General features: G+C 45.8%; 1 protein-coding gene across 5 annotated transcripts in view; it reads right to left on the bottom strand.

The window, feature by feature from the left end:
• Positions 1 to 21324, bottom strand: part of CHCHD3 (coiled-coil-helix-coiled-coil-helix domain containing 3) — a 140576-nt gene that overhangs the window by 33663 nt on the left and 85589 nt on the right. The gene's annotated exons all lie outside the window — the stretch shown is intronic.

The raw sequence follows: 21324 nt of genomic DNA, 5'->3' as shown, positions 1-21324 counted from the left end.
GGGATAGTGGAAGGTGTCCCTGCCCATGGCAGGGGGTGGGATTGGATGGTCTTTAGGCTCCCTACAACCCAAACCATTCTGTGATTAACTCTGCACATACATTCTGCATATTCACACACTGTTTAACTTAAAGAGGAGGACAAAAGTCACAGTCCAATTCTCAGCTCAGCAGCAGTGACAAAATACCTGGATTAGGGCTGTGGATCTTCACAAGTCCCAAACAGTGCCAAAAGCAGCTGTTTTCTCCCCAAAGTGGAGAGGGGAGTGGGAAGGACTGAGGGAAGAGAAGAGAAATGCAACAGCACCTACAACGTTCTGCATCAAGCACCCTGTGCATGAACACACACAGCTCAGCTGTGTTTATGACATCCCAGATATGTGCATTTCATAGATATTCCTGGGATTCTTTTAACTAAATAAGCCACTCAAGTTGCAGTAAATATTACAGCCGAATGGATTTGTCTCTTTGATTGAGGTTCCTGGGCATGTGAATCATGAAAATGTCTTCACTTACAGAATTACACCTTCCTCTCTTTAAAGTTCTCTCTGTTGCTGTGGAAGATGCTCCCAGGCTGAAGCCCCTCTGCTCTGGAGCCAGGCTGGGAGAGCTGGAAATGTTCACCTGGAGAAGAGAAGGCTCCAGGGAGACCTAAGGGGCTCCAGGAGAGCTGGAGAGGGACTGGGGACAAGGCAGGGAGGGACAGGACACAGGGAATGGCTTCCCAGTGCCAGAGGGCAGGGATAGATGGGATATTGGGAAGGAATTGCTGGCTGGGAGGGTAGGGAGGGGCTGGAATGGATTTCCCAGAGAAGCTGTGGCTGTCCCTGGATCCCTGGAAGTGTCCAAGGCCAGGTTGGAGCAACTTGTGCTAGTGGAAGGTGTCCCTGCTCATGGCAGGGGGTGGAATGGGATGAGCTTTAAGGTTCCTACCAACCCAAACCATTCCAGTGGTTTTGGCTCAAAGACAATCCCGTGTTTCAACCAAACTGAGTGACAAGTGGTGCCTGTTTCAGAGGTACCTTCAAACCAGGGAATGAGAGAAACACAGGCTGGCACTGTGGGAGAGAAGTGAAAGAGAACTTCAATTTTAATTTAAACTCTATCCAATTTGCCCTGACAAATACACAGAGCCACAGAAAATATAAATAACACCACAATTCAGGCAGAGAAGAAGGAGATCTGACCACGGGCCGAAGTCTTTTCACCTTGGTTGCCCCTGAAATAATCTTCCCTGAACAGAAGCGGGAGCAGAAGCTTCTTAAGGAACATATTATGAAGGAATAAGAGAAGAATTATTTCACTTGACAGCTCTGATTTCAAAGGTCTGGGTAAGAAAATAAATCCCTCCAGCCCCTCAGAAGGTCACTGTTTTGTCTGCATGGGGGACCTCAAAGCACAAAAGTACATGTTTTACTCTCCGCTGAAAAATCTTCAGATTTTCAGCACAGGCAAAGCTCTGAAAGATCTTGTGTCATCCAAGCTGATAAAAGATTATCAAAAGAACCAGTAGAACTTGAGATCCCTCATTTAATTTCACCAGAGATACATCACCTATATGCACTATTTTATTAAAAACCTGGTGAAAGAGTTCTCACTGCAGAAACACCATTACTTGCTTTGGCATTGAATTTTTTGCTTTCAAGCCCTTCGGGCTCTTAAATCCCCGAACGGATTCAATGTGAGGGGGGCAACATTCGTGCAATCTATTTAACTTCATATTTTTTTTTTAATTAAATTTAATAAGTTAACAGTTTGTTTGACAGAGGGAAAAAAAGACTTTTGACTTCCACACAAAGGAGACTGATCTGCCCTTTTTTGCTTCAGGTTTTTAGCGCCGGGAAAGACAAAAATGAGCCCAGCTTGACGTCGGCTCAGCTCAGCACCTGCTCCACCCACCAAAGGAACGAGGAGCTTGGGCTGTTTTGGCACCTCTGAGAAGCAGGGGAGAATTTTTAATTTAAAGACTTCTTTTTCCCTTCTCATCCTCCCCCACGGAAGGACTCAAAAGCATCCACGGGCAAAGATGATCCCGTTCCCTGAATGGCAAATTGGAAAGTTTTTCTTTGCCTCTTTTTAATCCATTTCTGCTGCAGTTAAGCCTTTTTTTTATTTTTTTCCCTCCCTTAATTGTACTTTTGGCCATTTCATCTCAGTATATCTTTAACAAACCCACTTGTGGATAACATGAGGCATTTTGTTTTAATCATTCTGTTGACACACAGCCTGGGACCTGTGTGGCCTCAAAAGAGAAGATTTCCAAAGCCAAAATGAAGTTGTTTCACCCTTTTAATCCAAACTCAGGACTGACACAGGTTTTTCCAAGCCCTGTCCAACCTGGCCTTGGACACTTCCAGGGATCCCACAGCTTCTCTGGACAACCTGGGCCAGGGCCAGGAATTCCTTCCCAATATCCCATCTCTCCCTGCCCTCTGGCACTGGGAAGCCATTCCCTGTGTCCTGTCCCTCCATCCCTTGTCCCCAGTCCCTCTCCAGCTCTCCTGGAGCCCCTTCAGGCCCTGCAAGGGGCTCTCAGGTCTCCCTGGAGCCTTCTCTTCTCCAGGGGAACATTCCCAGCTCTCCCAGCCTGGCTCCAGAGCAGAGGGGCTCCAGCCCTTGGAGCAGCTCCGAGGCCTCCTCTGGACAAGATTAACCGGTAGAAGAAATAAACTTAAAGCATCCAGTCAAGTTTAATCCACGAAACTGCCACTAAAAGCACAAAGTGAGCAAGGAGGGGAGGAATTAGGGAAGAAGAAATAATAAAGAGAGAGTAAGACCATCTCCTGTTGTGTGCATACACCCAAATTCCAAATGATATTCCATTACAGCTTTATAAATATGACCATTTTTATGGCATTTTCATTTGAATTCAAAACCTCCATTTGTCACTGAATTGATTTTAACAAGCCATGGAAAACCAACCATAAAACATCATCCAGATTCCCAAGTAATACTGCATCTTCATTGTGCCTCCAAATGATCTATGGATGGAGTAATCCCTTCTGAAATGTCATCAGATCAGGCCTTTGCCTGAATTTTTAGATAAGTTATTTTTCATACAAGTTATGACTCCTCTCATTTGCTGCAGCTGCTCCAGTCAGCCAATTGCTGCAGTTTTCAGTTCCAGAGAGGAAACTAAGCATGTCCAATTCCTCATCCAGGGAACCTATGGAACGCTTAAGACTTCTATTCTTGTTTTTATATCCTATAATGAGCTGATTTCTGAAGGAGGGGACTGACTGCCCTCATTGGGACTGTCATCAGAACCCACTGGATGGACCAGAAGGTTCTCTGTGCCTGGGAATAATTCAGCTTTTATGGGAATCTATGCAAATGGAGCATCTTTCCATAGGAGAATGGTTGCTGCCCAAAGCAACACTGAATTCCAGCACAAAAGGCACCTTCGGAGTAGCACCCAAAGATCCCTAAATGAGAGGCTTCAACATCAACGAGGATGTTCAGGACAAGTCAGAAACAGAGACTGAAGCTGCAGGGACAGATCAGGGGATGAGCTTTTGTAGCACTCACTTTGTCCCACTTTTATGTGCAGTAAGTGGGAAAAGTTGCTGCAAGTCAGGGAGAAGGAATTAAAACTGGAAGAGAAGCCTCACAACTAAAAAGAAGGTGAGGCAGCAATCTGGGATCCTGGGCTGAGCCTACAGAGGACACCCTGATAAGGAAGTTAAAGCTAAGACCAATATCAGGATTTTGGGGGAGTTTGCCTAGACCTCCATATTTCCTGCCTTGGCTTAAATTCAAGTGCAATTCCCCCTCTTCTGCCTTTACAAAACCTGGAAGAAACTGGTCCTGGACCAGCCTGTCCCTGTGATAGAAGAGATGTGTGAACTGTGATGGACTGAAGGAGGATTTTGGACAGCCAGTGTCACCATATACCTGTTTCTACAGGGGAACAAAACAGCAACCAGGCACCCAAACAAAGCTGCTGGAGATGCCACAGGAAGAGGCAGTCCTAAGATCCACTAAAAAAAAATTCCTGGATAGTGGAAAGTGTCCCTGCCCATGGCAGAGGGGTGGAACTCTATGATCTTTAAGGTCCCTTCCAACCCAAACCAATCTGTGATGATATGAAACAAAGGAGCAACAGCTGCATGTGGGAAAATGTTCTGCAAGAAGATAATTCACCTCCCACATGTGTTTGTTTGATTCCATGACCTGTGTGGTTGTCAGAGACACTCAATGTGCTGCAAGTGGGGCAAAATCCTTAACTCAGTTCTCAGCAGATAACATCTGAAAAACGGTGAATTCTGTGACCTTCTCATTTGAATTTCCAATTCTGTTTTTCAGGCCCCACTAACTAATACTTTTAACTGCAACTATTTAATGTCTCTGAAGTTTCTGCCCAGCTATGCTTCACTTCCCTCTCCTGCCCTGGTAGAACATCGATCTCTAATTTGTTAACACTCTGAGCTGCCAAAGAAAATGAAAACCTTTGTGAGAAGGACAAATCTATTCAAAGTTCTTACAGCTATTCAGCCAAGCATCTAATCTGCATGTAATTGTAGCACTGCTGTTAATACAAATGTGCTCAATCTCAGAGGTGCACGTGGGAATGCACCACTGTATTTATGTCTCCCACCAAAGACAAGATGCCTCATCTAAATTATGCCTATTTATTTGCCTTCTCATCTCACTGTCACACATTTTAAATTATATTCACCTCGAGAATGAAAATTGGGTGTTATTTCTCCGTGTACCAAAGAAGATTTTGCCCCCCCCAAAATGGCAGAAGAACGTGCCAAGTCTTTGAGGCACAGAAGGAATGGGAATTGTTGCTGCCAGGGGTGATGCCCGAGAAATATAAGCTGGGAAATCCCTTCTCTTGGTGGCATCAGGTACAGATGGCAGTGTAGGAATTGGGATGATAAATTCCTGCTGCTGGTTGTTTTCATGGAGTTAATCATGGGCCACTTGTGCCGAGTAAAAGCCACACCACGGGGCACCACAGCAGCTCACAAGCAAACCAGGATCAGCATGAGCCTGGAATCCTGGAATCCTACAATGGTTTGGGTTGGAAGGCACCTTGAAGATTATCCAGTTCCAACCCCCTGCCATGGGCAGGGAGACCTTCAACTAGACCAGGTTGCCCAGGAATGGTTTGTAAGGATACTCCACTATTTTATTCCAATATCCACAGGTTCATCATCATTTTAAAATAAATACACAGGTTTGTTACAGCAGCATAAATTCAACTTAGTTTAAGTCTTCTATTACATTCATTCACAGCTGCATGAAAAACAAAGTCCAGAGGTGTTGGAGACTCAAGAGAAGATAATTTGAGGTTACCCAGGAAGCTGTTTTGGCAAAACTGTACCAGAGACAGTGCTGAGTCCAAGGCAGCTCTTCTGTGCTCTACAGCCCAATATTTTAAGAGGAAAGTCTTAAAGTCAGAGAAATAATCTGGGAAACAACCTCCTTGTGAGGGGAAGAGGAGGGACAGGCCCTGAGCTCTGCTCTGTGGGGACCAGGGACAGGACCCAGGGAATGACCTGGAGCTGTGTCAGGGGAGGTTGAGGTTGGATATTAAATAAAGGTTCTTCCTCCAGAGGGTGGTTGGGCACTGAACAGGTTCCCCAGGGCAGTGGGCACAGCCCCAAGCCTGACAGAGCTCAAGGAGTGTTTGGATGATCCTCTGGGGCACAGGGTGTGACTCCTGGGGATGGTCCTGTGCAGGGCTGAGGGTTGGACTCAATGGCCCTTGTGGGTCCCTTCCAGCTCTGCACATTCTGTGAAAATCCCTTTAACCACCACTTGTTCTCAGTTCTTTCTTGTTTGCTTTCAGAGATCTCAGGAAAGTGGTCAAAAGAACAGGAGGAAATTACTTTTGTGACTTCTGGGTGAGAATCTGGTTGGATCATCAGGCTCTGCTTGGAGGCCAACTACAGCTGGAGTTCCTCAGCCCTGTTTGAGACCTTTATCAGTGCCCCAGAGATGGAGGGCATGGTAACCAAGTGTGCAGGTGACACCAAACTGGGGGCCAAGGGAACACAGCTCAGAGCAGAGGAAGATCTGGGGGGAACCATCAGCAGCTTTAAAAGCCCTAAGAGAAGTTTATGAACAAGATGGAGACAGGACCTTCACTGATGTGCAGTGACAGAGGTTGTAAATCAAAACCACAGAGGTTCTGATTTACTGATCAAAGGACAAATATTTCCCTCCAGGGACAATTAAGCAGAGGGACAGAGGTCCAAAAATGTGGTACCTCCAGCCTTGGAGGTCATCAAAGATCCAGCTGGACAAAGCCCTCAGCAATCTCATCTGTCTCAGTGCTGGTGCTGCTTCAGTTGGACCTCCCAAGGCCCCTTTCAGTCTGAACAACTCCATAAATATGTAAACTCAGAGTCAGGGCTAGATCTGGTATCAGAAGGAAAATCTCTTTTGGCTTGCAGATGTGCAACCTGCTCTGCAGCTGCATGTGAAATTCAGTTTGTGGCAGGAGCCCAACATAAAGAATCACAATTTAGCTCCATCTTCTTTCAAATAAATGGAAAGTAGCTGGTTTAGCCCTGTTTATTAGATCTCCCCCCACCCCTGCTCCCTTAGATTGGCTGCCTTGGGCCATAATGAGTGCAGGATTATCATGTTTTGAAAAGCACAATGCTGCCACAAGGAACTGTTTTATGCGCCAGCCCTCAAGAGACAGTGAATAAAGTTCTTGAAAGAAATCCTAAAATATTCTGTCTCCTTCAATCCAACAACCCTGAGAGCAGTGTCAAGGCACAGGCTTGTTCCTGTCTCTCTGTCACGGGTTTAGGAAGTTTTGTCTGTGTTTTTCTGAGTTGGTTGTGGGATCTTTCCTGGGGGAACTGTCTCAGCATCGAGACTCGGGACCAAGTTTGATCAACACTACCAAAGTCCTCATCTTGTGGGATTCTCATCCCAACAGGACGAGTTTGGTGTTCAGAACCTCTCTAATGTTTGCATTTGGTCAGACCAGATGTTTGGATGTTGCTGGCAGGAATTCTCTAAATGTTGGTGTCACTGTCAGGAAAGAGGGGGATGTGGAGAGATCATCTCTCACTGTGCCAAGTTCATGATCCATGTCAAGCCACCCACGAGATATCCAGGCAGAAAGTCTTAGATCAACTGCCTGACAGCTGATGCTGCACAGCAAAAGCAAAAACCACACATAAATAACACTTTTTGGTGGTGATGAAGCCGCTGAAGTACTTCAGGGAGGGTCTCTCACAGCTGCTTTGAACACCACGTGAGCAGTGAGGAAACATCAGGACTGGAACAACGAGAATGCTGAGGATATAAAGAATTCCGGGGTGAAAAACAGTGTAGGGATTTCTTGGATGACTGATAAGCACCTGAATCCAAGAAAACTACCTTTTACACTCAGAGCAGACTCAGAACTCTGCTCTTATTTAGTGAAGCGAGAAACGAAACGAGCTCAGAGCACGTTTAAATCAAACTAATGGGGGAGTTTTCCAGTGCTCTTCCAACAGTGGGTCCCAGCAGAGCCATCCTGCTCAGAACCTGCCTCCTGAAAAAGAAAAGCAGCCAAACCCAAGGCAGGTGGGCTTCTCCCCCAAAAACCTGCTGATACAAAATCCAGGAGCTGGGAAAGCGATTCAGCGTCTCAGCGTGGCACGGTGGGATTATTGGCACCAAATGCCAATTTTGGGAGTAAAATAAAGGGTCTGCACTGCTCTCAATGAGGCAAGATCCATGAAATTCCTACAGCTGGATGATACAAGAGGCCAAATAATTCAAATGCAGAATTCTACAAACATTTGCAGCTATGTTTTGTGACTCCCAAGACGATTCCCACTATTTACTGGGTTCTTTTTCCTGCGTTCTCTTTATTCCCCCCACCCATTCCAGTCTCCCTCCTGCAGTGCTCCTTCAAGCTGGAGCTGTTATTCCACCTCCCAGCCATCCCACAGGTACTTAGTGTAAATTCTGTCCTACAGATGTTTAGCCTTTCTTATGTTTTATATGTTTGTCTTTCCATTTTAAGGGATCCCTGCACACCTGGATTTCTCCAGACATCCACAGCCTTCGACCTTTCCCTCATCAGTCTGAACAGACTTTTACTTGCTTCCTGTGTTACAGTCATATGCACATGTCCATTTATTTTGGGAAATGCTGGGAACTCACAATTTCCCCTGGAAATCATCCCTGGAAGTGTTCAAGGCCAGGTTGGACAGGGCTTGGAGCAACCTGGGCTAGTGGAAGGTGTCCCTGCCCATGGCAGGGGGTTGGAATTAGATGATCTTTTAGGCCCCTTCCAAAACCTTTCTGTGATCTACAAAGACCCCATAATTTAGACCAAGTTCTCTGCAGCAAATCCTCTGTTACACACTTATATTATGCCCAAACAACCTCAAAATAACACATAACAACTGAGAGAGGAGTCACACGGAGGAGTTCTTTTCAAAATACCAGAAACCCAACCACAATCATTTGTAATTCTCCCTTCATTCCTCCCAGCAACAGGTCCAGCCAGATAAATAATCCCTCTGTATCGATTCCAGAGCTGCCTGAGAATCTATGGAAGCACTTGTAAGGTTTGATTTTTGCATTTTATTTTATGTAACACATTATCAAGCATGAGAGCACTGAGAATGAACTTGATAGTCAATATTTTGACTCTTTTTTTCTCCCTCTGCAGTACAAAAGCGACTCTCAAAAGCTCCCACATCTTTGATTTGGTCAAGTGTCTTAAATTCACTGTGGGAAAAACACCCCTTCTGCTGCTATAAATTGTATTTATGGAACTGAAACTTCCCATTTACCCAAACCTTCAAATTCTTAAAGCCTGGACAAGAAGAGAAGTAAAACACTGCCAGTAAACTCATGATAATAGGTTCATGTGTCTAAAAACTTTTAATTGCATCAATTAGTCAAGTCAAAACACATCAGATGTCCCCTCAACTATTGTCACTAAATCCTTCTTCTGTCAACCACTGGTAAAACTCTCACTTCACAAATATTCCACACATTGCACGGTGCAAACACACAGAGCATTTTACACTCAATTTTCCAATATAAAAGCACAGCTCTTGTGAGGATTTCTCAGGTTTTTATGAAGTTCTTTCAATTTTTCAAGTATCTGAAATAATCTCCTGTCAGTTCACAGCAACAGTTCAAGGAACAAAATTCGCCGAAGCTTTCTGAATTCAAAAGGGTCGTTTTCTGCTTTTCAAAAAGCATTTAAACCCCCCCAGCTTCTCCACATTTTCTAACAAAAGGAAGTCCAACCTCCACTATTATCCAATAATTCACCTCCCCTCCAAACAGCCTTATTTTGTTTTGCTCAGTTGAGATCCTACTGGAAGGCTCCTCCTGCTCAGCTGCAGGAGTTCCTCAAGTCATGAGCGTTCTTGCACGTTATTTTAAACATATAATTAGAGAAAGTTTCAAAAAATTAAGTGACAGCAGCAGCAGTAGCAAACTCTTCAGAAGGAAGGAGGCTCATGAAAGCTGTTTGAAAGGTGCCATGAACACAGTCTGGGCCCTGTTCACTTCACGGGGTGGGTTTGGTTGGCAAAGAATTATCTGGAAGTGCTGGATCAAAAAATACTGCTCTGCTATTAAAGGGACAAGGCAGCAAGGATAGCAACAGTTTGTCAATAAACACAGCAAGTGGAACAGATCCAGCTGCAGGGAACTACCCCAAGGTGTTGAGAGTGAGGATAACAGAGATTTCCAGAGTCTGACACGCAGGGCAGGAATGGAACTCCCTGGAAAAGGAGCTCCTGGAGCTCTGATTTCACACTGTGGCCTCTTCCTTTATTCCAAAATCAGGTTTTTTCCTCCTTATAAAATCAGGTTTGAAAAGACCTTCCAGACCATCTTGTTTTGCCCTCTGCCATGGGCAGGGACACCTTCCACTAGCCCAGGTTGATCCAACCTGGCCTTGGACACTTCCAGGGATCCAGGGGCAGCCACAGCTTCTCTGGACAACCTGGGCCAGGGCCTCCCCACCCTCCCAGCCATCAATTCCTTCCCAATATCCCACCTAACCCTGCCCTCTGGCACTGGGAAGCCATTCCCTGTGTCCTGTCCCTCCATCCCTTGTCCCCAGTCCCTCTCCAGCTCTCCTGGAGCCCCTTTAGGCCCTGCAAGGAGCTCTCAGCTCTCCCTGGAGCCTTCTCTTCTCCAGGGGAACCCCCCCAGCTCTCCCAGCCTGGCTCCAGAGCAGAGGGGTTCCAGCTCTGGGAGCAGCTCTGGGGCCTCCTCTGGATTTGCTCCAGCAGCTCCACATCCTTCAGGAATGTTGTTCCCAGGGCTGGAGGCAGCTCTGCAGGGGGGTCTCCCCTGAGGGGGCAGAGGGGCAGAATCCCCTCCCCTTCTTATATTTCACAGAACCACAGAGCTCCCAAAACCCACCATTTTGGCGTGTTGTGTCCACTTCCAACATTTCCTGCAGCACACAAAGCTCCTGAAACTGAAACCCAGCGGGGGAGACGGGGACGAAAAAAGGAGCGGAAATCTCCGTATTATTGTCGTAATCCCGAAAGCCACGAGCACATCCAGCCCCTAAGGCTGCTCTAAATCCCACAAAGTAGGGCTTGCCCAAAACTGATGCATGAGATATCACTCCCTAATAAATAGTTTTGTATCCTGTTTCACTGCACTGAACAGGAATCCACCTCAAACAGTGACTGCCTGGCATGAAAACCAACCATTCCCAGTCTTAAAAGTTGAGATCTGTTCAAAAATGCAACTGGAATGGACACTTGTTAGACAAGTTATGCCAGAAATGAGTAAATAAATCAGAATCATGCCTTCACATTTCCAGACACGTTGCTGAATAAAATGGTTAATAGAAAAGATGACACATTTTCACTCGTTTCTCCAGGCAATAAATGGTGTGAGATATCTCCTTATCAAAGAATTCACTCTCTAGAATATATTTTGATGATTACATTGTTCTTCCCTTGCTTGGAGAAACTGAGGCAACGAAAAAACGGTGAATTTTCCAAGGCCCTGGCACAGGTTTCCAAAGAAACTGTGGCTGCTCCATCCCTGGAAGTGTCCAAGGCCAGGCTGGAGTAACCTGGGAGAGTGGAAGGAGTCCCTGGGGGTGGAATGAGATGATCTTTAAGGTCCCTTCCAACCCAAATAATTCTGTGATTCCAGGATTCCATGAATTCCTAAAATCCACAACAAGCTTGGCATGGACTCAGCTATCTGAGCTGGCACAGAGCAGTGCTTTAAAATTATCTGCAATGCTTTAAAAAATACATATGGGATCAAACAGCCAAAAATACTCTGTATTATTGTCTCAGTCTGCAGGACAAGAAATATCTTTGGGCTTTGTGCTGGATAAATACATAAACAGTAATTTTTGAAAAGGATCTTCGAACTGGATTAAAGTGGTACCAGATATGAAAAACAGTGTAATTTTATTAAGTGAAGACTTTAAAACAATTTTAATTATTTTCTGAGTGTTAGGCACGTGTTTGTACTCCTCTGCTATGGTTTATTTGAATCTGCTTCCTAATTACCACAGCTCTGGTTTTGGTGGTTTCCTGTGCCTAAATCCATATTCCTGTGGGATTAGGGCCCACAAAGGGTTAAACTGTCTGGCATGAGGGGGAAATATAAGATTTCCAGTGGCAGGAGAGCATCTCCTGGTTTCAAACACGTGATTATCTCTCCATATTTCAAAAGGAAAGGCCTTTTGAGGCTCAGCAATCTGCATGTGAATAGAGGTGTATTGAAAAATCACAGCTCTCGGAGAGAAATGTTTTTAGTTCCAAAGGTGTGAGATGAAGGAACTTTTAATTCTCCCTGACACACTCATGGGGAGCTGAACCAGCCCCAAATTAGCATTTCTGTCCCCTCTCCCAGCTCTGGTTTTAATTGGGATATTACACCAAGAGCCCTCCCACCTTTTTCAGACCTATTTCATTTCTGTTCTCACACACAGAGCCCATAAACAGGGGGGAAAACAGGGAAATGGGAATAAAAAAAAGAGAAGAAACTTCCGCCTTGGAAGTATCCACGTAAAAATGTCACGTTATTTTCCCAGGAAGGATCTCACAAATACAGAAACTCAGTGACAGCTCCTTCACTCCTCCTGAAGGAACAGGGAGCCAGGGATTTTTAAGGAATCTGGGCAATGCCCAAGACAAATTGGTTTTGCTCCTTAAAGCAAAAACTTGGCTGGAAAGAAGTTGTCACAGAGCTTGTCACCAAGTCCAATGGATTTTCTCTCTCCTATTTTCTCCAGTTTTCTTCCAACAAACCCTCCTGGTCATCTTCAATTTGAGTTCCTCCTCCCACCCCTTTAAAGTTGCTCTTTTAATTTCTGAGGAGCTTCACAGAACACAGAAAAATACAGAATTTTGCATTTCTGCATTGAATTCTTGATGCAGGAAAAAAAAACCCTCTTTACTTCAGCTTTCACTCCTGTGGCAAAGCCAAATTAAAGCTGAGATCTGGGCCACAAATAATGGTATAAAAAGCTGGCAGATCTGTTTTCTTTTCTCTGCAGGGCTTAAAATGTGGTCACACCCTAAGATTTTGGTTCAGAGAGTCTGTGGCCAGACTCTCCCTGATGTTAAGGATGTTGCTACAACTGCTCCTGTGCAGGACTCGGCCTCCTGCCCATGAAAAGCACCACAAAATGAGATGAAAAATAAGAAATACCAACCCCAGGACACGGCACAGAGCACAGATTTCCTCTCAAGAGTCACCTGAAATGGATCTTTACACAAAGTTTTCCCAAAAACCAGCATTTTCTGTGCTTAGACTATGGAAACAAGGATTAAATCCACCGCCTGTAACATGTCTACAAATGGTGAACCGGCAAAACCTCATGTGGAAAAAGCTGGGTCTGAATCTCAGCTTTCTGTTCACAAACCTAAAGCAGCATCCCAAAATCCACCAGGATGGGAATGATCCATGACCAGCTCCGTGTCCCAGCAGCTCCTCTGGGCTCTCTCCCACCAGAGGCCAAGTTATGAAGAAATTGTTTGTCGGCTTAGACGGGACTGATCGTTTATTTCCCAAATTCCTTTCCCCATCATTTACTCATTAGACGCCTCCTCCTGATGTAAGGGGACGTTTATTAGACTCTGTATTTATTGTGCTGGCAAACAGGAACATTCTGCAGCGTTTCCTGGGGATTCCTAATTTATCTATTGGTTACAGGGACTGAAGTATTTTTAGGGGCAGGAAAAATTAAAATATCACTCAGAGTGACAGCAGTGAAAACGAAGTCGGTGAGAGCCCGGGAAGGCTGTTTCTGTGATTCCAGGATTTCAGCCTTTAGGTTGACAAGACTATTTACCAAAAAAATAAACGTGGCACCATTTCACATAAACATTATTGCTTTCTAACGAGACAAAGCACTAACTAATGCTTAGGCAGAAAGGGGACTGTTTTCATCTCATGATGGAATCTTTTAGGTTGGAAAAGGCCTTTTAAGATCAAAGAGTCCAACCATCCCTCAGCAGTGCCAAGGTCACCACTGACCATGTCCCCAGGTGCCACATCCACAGGGATTTTAAATCCCTCCAGGGATGGGGACTCCACCACTGCCCTGGGCAGCTGTGCCAGGGATGGACAGCCCTTTCCAGGAAGGAATTTTCCTTAATATCCAACCTGAGGCTCCCCTGGCACAGTTTGAGGCCGTTCCCTCTCCTCCTGTCCCTTGTTCCCTGGGAGCAGAGCCCGACACCCCCCAGCTCCCCCCTCCTGTCAGGGACTTGCAGAGCCAGAAGGTCCCCCCTGAGCCTCCTTTGCTCCAGGTTGAGCCCCCCCAGCTCCCTCAGGAATTCTCCAGACCCTTCCCAGCTCCCTTCCCTTCCCTGCACACGCTCCAGCCCCTCCATGTCTCTCCTGGCTGAGGGGCCCAGAACTGCCCCCAGCATTCCAGAGGAGGTCTTTCCAGGTCCCAGCACAGGGAACAATCCCTCCCCTGCTCCTGCTGGACACACTATTCCTTATCCAATCCAAGGGCCATTGGCCTCCTGCACCCCTTGGCTCATGTCCAGCCACTCTCACCAGCACCCCCAGGGCCTTTTCCAGCTCTCCAGCCCCTCTGGCCCAGCCTGGAGCTGCAGGGGGTTGTTGTGACCCAAGGGCAGGACCCGGCATTGGCCTTGTGGAACCTCATCCCATCATCCTCAGCCCATGGATCCAGCCTGGCCAGGTCCCTCTGCAGAGCCCTCCTGCCTTCCAGCACATCAACACTCCCACCCAAACTGTTGCTTCTTTAAAGAGAAAGGACACTCAAATCATGCACATCAGGGCATTGATACTTGCTTAAATATATACATTAATTAGATACTACTTGGTTTGAAATGCAATTGCTCAAAGCACAGGGAACAACACAAGTGAAAATGTGGACTGCTGTGTATCCCACTCTTTTTTTACATCCAGCTTGCCCAAAATTAAAATCACAGGGATATTTAAGAAAGTATGAGAATATTAAAAAAATAGACAAGTTTAAGGGAAAATATTTCTACCACATCCTGAGAAAACTGAAACAGACCAAAGGATTATTCTTGGGGAATTTTTCCATATAATACATAACAGTACACCCTCTAGAAGGTATCCTAAAAATGCAGTGGTTTACTTCTCAGGGGGTTCAATTTAGAGTTGCAGCCTTTTCTAAATATGTTACCACAACAGAGAAATCCAGCAAACTATGTCCCTAAGTGTTGCTTTAATACAGAGTTAATTTAGTATAGGATTTGTTCCCAAACTTCAGCTTCTGAAGGGAAGATGGTGGGAGGAGGGAACAGACCCGGGTGAGGCGAAAGCTGCTTATTCATTAACTCCCCATATGTTAAACCAGTTTGCCATATCCTATGCAAAGAGATAAACACCGTTTTTAACATTCAGATGACAAAATTCCTTCAGTTTGTTCCATTTTGCTTTATTAAAAACTCTCTCTCGTGATCCTTTTCTTCGCTCCTCGAGGAGGGGAAGGGGGGAAGCGCAGATGAAACCACACAAACCCAGAGCAGAGACGGGCACTGAGGGGGGTGAGACAACACTGAAAGGTTTATCTGGGATTCATTTGTATCCAGAAAAGTGAGTGGTGCTGGATGAACGACCTGCTTGGCCTCACTGGGATCCTTTTGTGGGATGGTCATCCCATGGGAGAGACACTCGCTCCCATTCCTCACAAACAGGGAAGTCCCTCTCCCTGTGTTTCCCAGTCCTTCCATCAGACAAGGACAGAAATGGCAGAGGAAAAGCATTATCCAGCTCTCCCTGTGATTCCCAATCCTTCCATCAGACAAGGACAGCAATGGCAGAGGAAAACCACTATCCAGTTCTCCCTGCGATTCCTAATCCTTCCATCAGACAAGGAAAACAATGGCAGAGGAAAAGTATTATCAGCTCTCCTTGTGGTTCCCAGTCCTTCCATCAGACAAGGAAAACAGTGGCAGAGGAAAGGCATTATCCAGCTCTCCCTGTGGCTCCCAGTCCTTCCATCATACAAGGAAAGCAATGGCAGAGGAAAGGCATTATCCAGCTCTCCCTGTGATTCCCAATCCTTCTATCAGACAAAGATAGCAATGGCAGAGGAAAAGCCTTATCCAGTTCTCCTCACAAGATGATTTCAGACATGGGAATGAAGAGGAGGGAAAGCAAAGGAGTTGCTTTTTGACCTCTCTGCTTCTCAGTTTGTTGGAAGCACAGACTGGTTTGGGTTGGAAAGGACATGAAAACCATCCAGTCCCACCTCTGCCATAGGCAGGGACACCTCCCACTAGCCCAGATTGCTCCAACCTGGCCTTGGACACTTCCAGGATGGAGCATCCACAGCTTCTCTGGGCAACCTGTGCCAGGGCCTCCCCACCCTCACGGTGCAGAAACCCCCAGCAGAATTTATCCTCATCTGTTTCCATTTCCAGGAATAACAGGAAAATGTGTCCAGACTTCCCAAGCACTGGGAGCCAAGTGACTTGAACACAAATTGAAACAGAGAAAAATAATGATCAATGATGACCAGTTATCATCGACTGTGAATAAATTCTTGTTCTTAAAGGACAGGAGGAGGGCAGGAGATGCTGATAATGATAACTGTGTCACTGAGGAAAAGTTAAAAAGAATACAACCAAAGCAGACAGAATTTAAAAGCTGCAGGAAGAGAAATGGGGTTTAGAAATAAATCATCTTTCCAAACCTACATGATACTCAGATAAACACAAAGCACTGTATAAACAGCCAATTCCTGACAAATATTATTTCAATTTCTTCGGTCAGTAAATCCCCCATTAACTTCCAAAATCTGCAAGAGTTTGAATTTTACAGGTTTTGAGCATCCTCATTTCCAGTCAAAGTCTATTCCACCTTTCCAAGTAACTCTGAATAACGCAGAGAGCACAACTGCACCTCCAAAAAATGCCTTGAGGAAACATCAGTGCCAAAAATCCTGTAGGAAACAACACTGGGGCAGCCTACAGGCAAAAAAAGGACACTTAAGGGTGAGTTTCAAACAGCATTTTAGGCCAAAAAGCATAATGAAATATAGCAGGAACAGAGGAGGAAAAATATCAGTTCTGGCGAGTGATGTGAGAAAAATGCAGAAAACCAGAAGCTGCTCAGGAAAAAAAGAGTTGTAAGAATGATGAGGGGTTAGAGGGAGACCTCAGTGGAGGCAAGGGACAGGTAGAAAACTGCACAGCATGTTTGAAAAGTCTTCAAAGATCACACCAGCCCTGGGGAACAACAGCAGGAGGACGTGGAGCTGCTGGAGCAAATCCAGAGGAGGCCCCGGAGATACTCCAAGGGTTGGATTCCCTCTGCTCTGGAGCCAGGTTGGGAGAGTTGGGAATGTTCAGGTGGAGAAGAGAAGGTTCTAGGGAGGCCTGAGAGCTCCTTGCAGGGCCTAAAGGGGCTCCAGGAGAGCTGGAGAGGGACTGGGGACAAGGCCTGGAGGGACAGGACACAGGGAATGGCTTCCCAGTGCTAGAGGGCAGGGATGGATGGGATATTGGGAAGGAATTGCTGTCTGGGAGGGTGGGGAGGGGCTGGGATGGATTTCCCAGAGAAGCTGTGGCTGCCTCTGGATCCCTGGAAGTGTCCAAGGCCAAGCTGGAGCACCCTGGGCTAGTGGAAGGTGTCCCTGCCCATGGCAGGGAGGTGGAACTCAATGATCATCAAGGTCCCTTCCAACCCAAACCACTCTATGATTCTATAAACACATCCCTGCTCCAGGACTCTGAGTTATCCACAATTCCATCACACCAAGACCTTCTGAAACTTCTTACAAACCAAAAACATGGAATTACTCATCTTCTTCCCCAAACTAAAACCACCACAAATTAAAAACCTTCCTAAACCCCCTTGCTTTGCTCACACTGGAGAAATAAAAAAAAAAAAAGACTGCAAACAACCTGTATGAAACCAGTGGTTACACATTAAAAGTTATCAGGAGTTTTCCTGCACAGGTTGAAAAACAAAAAAAAAGCCTGGAATATTAGTTATGGCAGGTTTTGTTGTTCTCCATAAAGACACAGGCACAGACAGAATGGAAAAATAATCTATACACAAACATTCAGAGAAACATCAATACCTCCTATTCAGCGTGGAACAACTCCTTATTTTGTTATTAAGCAGCATTTCAGCTCAGCTATTGATTGGAAATGTGATAGTGGAAGAGGAGGCCGGAGCAGGGATTTTTTTTCCCGGCGAACACGAAACTCTGGCGCACTTTGGGCGCCCCGAGGGGCAAAAAAATATATGTGTTTAATAATAAACACCTCGGCTGCTTAGTCAGAAATGGTAAATAGAAGATTATGAGCAGGGAAATGGTTGAGAAGGATGATTGTGGCTCAGCAAGATACGGAGGGAGAGAATTTAAGGCAGGACTCAGCCCAGCCTGTCACTCAGGGGGCACCTTTCAGATATCGTAATTGGGAGCAAGTTTTCCTAATCTCAACCTGCCAGGCAAGAAGCGAGTCAACAAAAGCTCTGTCCCCCCCAAAACAGAATGGAATTTGAAGAGAGAGAGGAATATTCTAATACTGGCAGGATCACAGGTCTGGCTGACAGCTTTATTGTGCTAAGCTGACAAAAACATTACGCTAAAAAGGGTGGTTTTCAGGAGCAAAATGGAAATACAAAGCACTGGGAAAGTCTGATGAACTCCTGCTTTTATCTCCCTGGTGCAGCACACGAGCTGAGACACGGAAAAGTCTCTTGGCCCAAGCACAAAGAGGGGAAATTAATATATCTTGATTTTCTCCTCGGGTCTCCCACAACAGCGGTTTGGGACTCGCTGTTGCAGCCGAATATCCGCTGGAAAAAGGGAAAGACACCACAAACTTCCCAGAAATAACACAATTCATTAGCAGTGATCTGATGTGGCACTCGGTGGAATTCATCAAATGGAAGCTGTAATGTATTTTATTGCTTCTGTCGGAGAAGTGTTTGGAAATAGAGTTAATGCACTGACAGCCTGTGTGAGCGTGCATATATATATATATTTATATATTTATTTGATACAGGGAGGGAAATAAAGAGGAATAGAGACAGCCAGAGAGACAGAAACATGACAAAACCACCAAGAATGTATCAAAAATAGAAGCAGAAGAGGAATGATGGAGCTATTTTCTCTCAAACCACGGATATTTAGAGACTGCTGGAGTAATTCCATGTCTTCACGGGAATAAGGACATGAGGTTGGCTGAGCTTTCCCTTCCTCAGGAAAGGCAAAATAATTTCCTGCTTTGCTGGATCCAGCCTGGAGTCTCCAAACACCTACATCCCTGCTCCTTGGCTTTGGAAGACTGAGGGAATGCAGCACGACTACGGGGAGAATAAACATGTTTGCTGCAGCAAATACAAACTCCTGAACACGAGAGGTGAGAGCAGAACCAGCCTCTGCTTAGGAAATTCTTGCTGATACAGTCATGGCAGCCAAAAGAGTAAACAGACTGATAACTGAAAACAAATAGAAACAAATAGAAAAAAACCCCTCTTTAAATCGCTAAATCACGTCGCAGGGAATGAAAATGTTTGTGGTTTATTATCCTGCTTCATAATAGTCCCCCTCTGTTATCTACATCTTGCAAAATACAGTTTACCAAAAAAAACCAAAAAAAAGCCAGCAAACAGCTCCTGATTATTTAGTTGTTGAGATCTGAAAAGGTAAACAAGGCTCTGAAGCATCTGAACAAACGTGGAACTCGCTCTGGTGGCACCTGAGAGCTCCTGCTGGTTCCAAACACCCCCAAAAAAAGCCAATTCCTGGCTGGGAAGCTGCTCTTCAGCTCCTTCCTGAGCACTGGGGCTATCACTGCAAAGCATGTAGGGCCATTCTAAGCCTTGAATGGAAAAAGGGAAGAGATCATTAAGTTATAATTTCCCCACACAATTGGTATAAGCATTTCCCACCAACAGGATTAGGCTGAATACAAGATCCCAGAATAAAGCTGCTCAGCAGCGAGGGTGGCAGTTTAGTGCCTGGTAAATTTGATTTCTCTCAAAATCCTGACACATCATAATAGCAAAATCCTATTTACTGTGGCAAGCAGGACGGATAATACCATTTAACACCTGGGAGAGGATGTGCCATCAGCTCAGAGCTTTGTGCTCCGTGTGCTCATCTTACCTTAAGGTTAATGCTCCTTGACAGCCCCGACGTGGGAAGGAGAATCCCCAAATTAAGAGCTGAACTCAGGATTTGCAAATCCTTCTTCAACACTGAAGTGGTGAGAAAGAGGGATGCAGATAAGTGTATCACAGTCCCCGAAGTTAATGTCTGTATTCCCGGGCTGGGAGCAGGCACTGAGCCCTGGGAGGAGCAGGAATCTCCCTGCCCAAAGGACATTCCAGCCCCCGGGGCCATGTGGAGATCAAGGAATGGGCAGAGGAGCATCAGGGAAGTAACCTGGACATTGTTAAACCAGGATCCAACCTAATACTGAAACTTCCAAATGCTAACAGAATCACAGAATCATGGAATGCTTTAGCTTGGAAAAGACTTTTAAGATCATTAAGTCCTGCTTTTCCCCTAGCAGTGCCAAGGCCACCACTGACCATGTCCCCAAGTGCCACATCCACAGGGATTTGAAATCCCTCCAGGGATGGGGACTCCACCATTGCCCAAGGCAGCCTCTTCCAATGTTTGACCACCCTTTCCCTGCATAATTTTTCCCTGATATCCAACCTAAACCTTCCCTGGTGCAACTCAAGGTTGTTCCTTCTTGTCTTGCCCTTTGTTCCCTGGGAGCAGAGTCCGACCCCCAGCTACCTCCAACCTCCTTCCACGGATTTTTAGGGAGTCAGAAGGTCCCTCCTGAGCCTCCTTTCCTCCAGGCTGAGCCCCCCCAGCTCCCTCAGGCTTGCTCTCCAGGATAATCCCATCACCTCCCACCATCAGCACATTCACAGATAGCTCAACACTTGCTGCAAGTATTTCTAGGAAACTCTCAAGCACAGAAACTTGGCTCCAGTGAGAAATAACCCTGATTAATATGGGGATACATCTCTTGCTCATTCACACTGATAAACCAAGCAGTTGTGTCATACAGCAGTGTATTAAAATTAATTTCCTTCTGCTCCCATGACTTGGGGCATGATTCTCCTAATGATGCATATTAGCAAGAGGAAGCAGAGCAACAGGAAAAGAGCTGGGATTGCTGAAGGAGATTTGAACCAGGGAGTCCCATCAGTCTCAGAGACAGAGTACACACAGACACACCTCACCGAGAGCCTGTGAGATGCCAAAACTGTCATGAGAAGCAGGAGAGGGTCGGGATTCCTTCATTAAAATATAGAGTAAAGCAAAAGCAACTGGGTGAAGGAACCCAGCTGCTCTCCAGACAAAAATGGTACCTTGACATTAGAGATGCAAAGATGCTCATGAAGGCTGTAAGTCACTGGGGTTTGGAAGTGACACCGAGCCAGTGGGACAAGGGAAGTGGAAATGGAAATGGAAGAGCTGAACAAAATGATGGACACAGCAGGACAGAAGTGTGGGAGTGTGTGTGGATACACACCTGAGGATACTGGAGAACAAAGCCACAGGGTTGTTCTTCCAGGTAATAAGATGTTCGATCTGCCCCAGATGTGACTTGTTCTCTTTCTTACTCTGCTCTTCTTCTAGAAAAATCAAATGGTTTAAAATGCCACCAATGCCCCCTTATCATCATGGAGTCACAGCATGGTTTGGGTTGAAGGGGACCTTAAAGACCATCCAGTGCCACCCCTGCCATGGGCAGGGACACCTTCCACTAGCCCAGGTTGCTCCCAGCCCCGTCCAACCTGGCCTTGGACATTTCCAGGGATCCAGGGGCAGCCACAGCTTCTCTGGACAACCTGGCCAGGGCCTCCCCACCCTCCCAGCCAGCAATTCCTTCCCAATATCCCATCTCACCCTG

This window comes from Neopelma chrysocephalum, unplaced genomic scaffold (assembly GCF_003984885.1).
Source record: "Neopelma chrysocephalum unplaced genomic scaffold, ASM398488v2 Primary Assembly neopelma1_187, whole genome shotgun sequence".
Classification (NCBI taxonomy): Eukaryota; Metazoa; Chordata; class Aves; order Passeriformes; family Pipridae; genus Neopelma; species Neopelma chrysocephalum.
The sequence above is the reverse complement of the archived record's forward strand: the minus strand, read 5'-3'. Positions and strand labels throughout refer to the sequence as shown.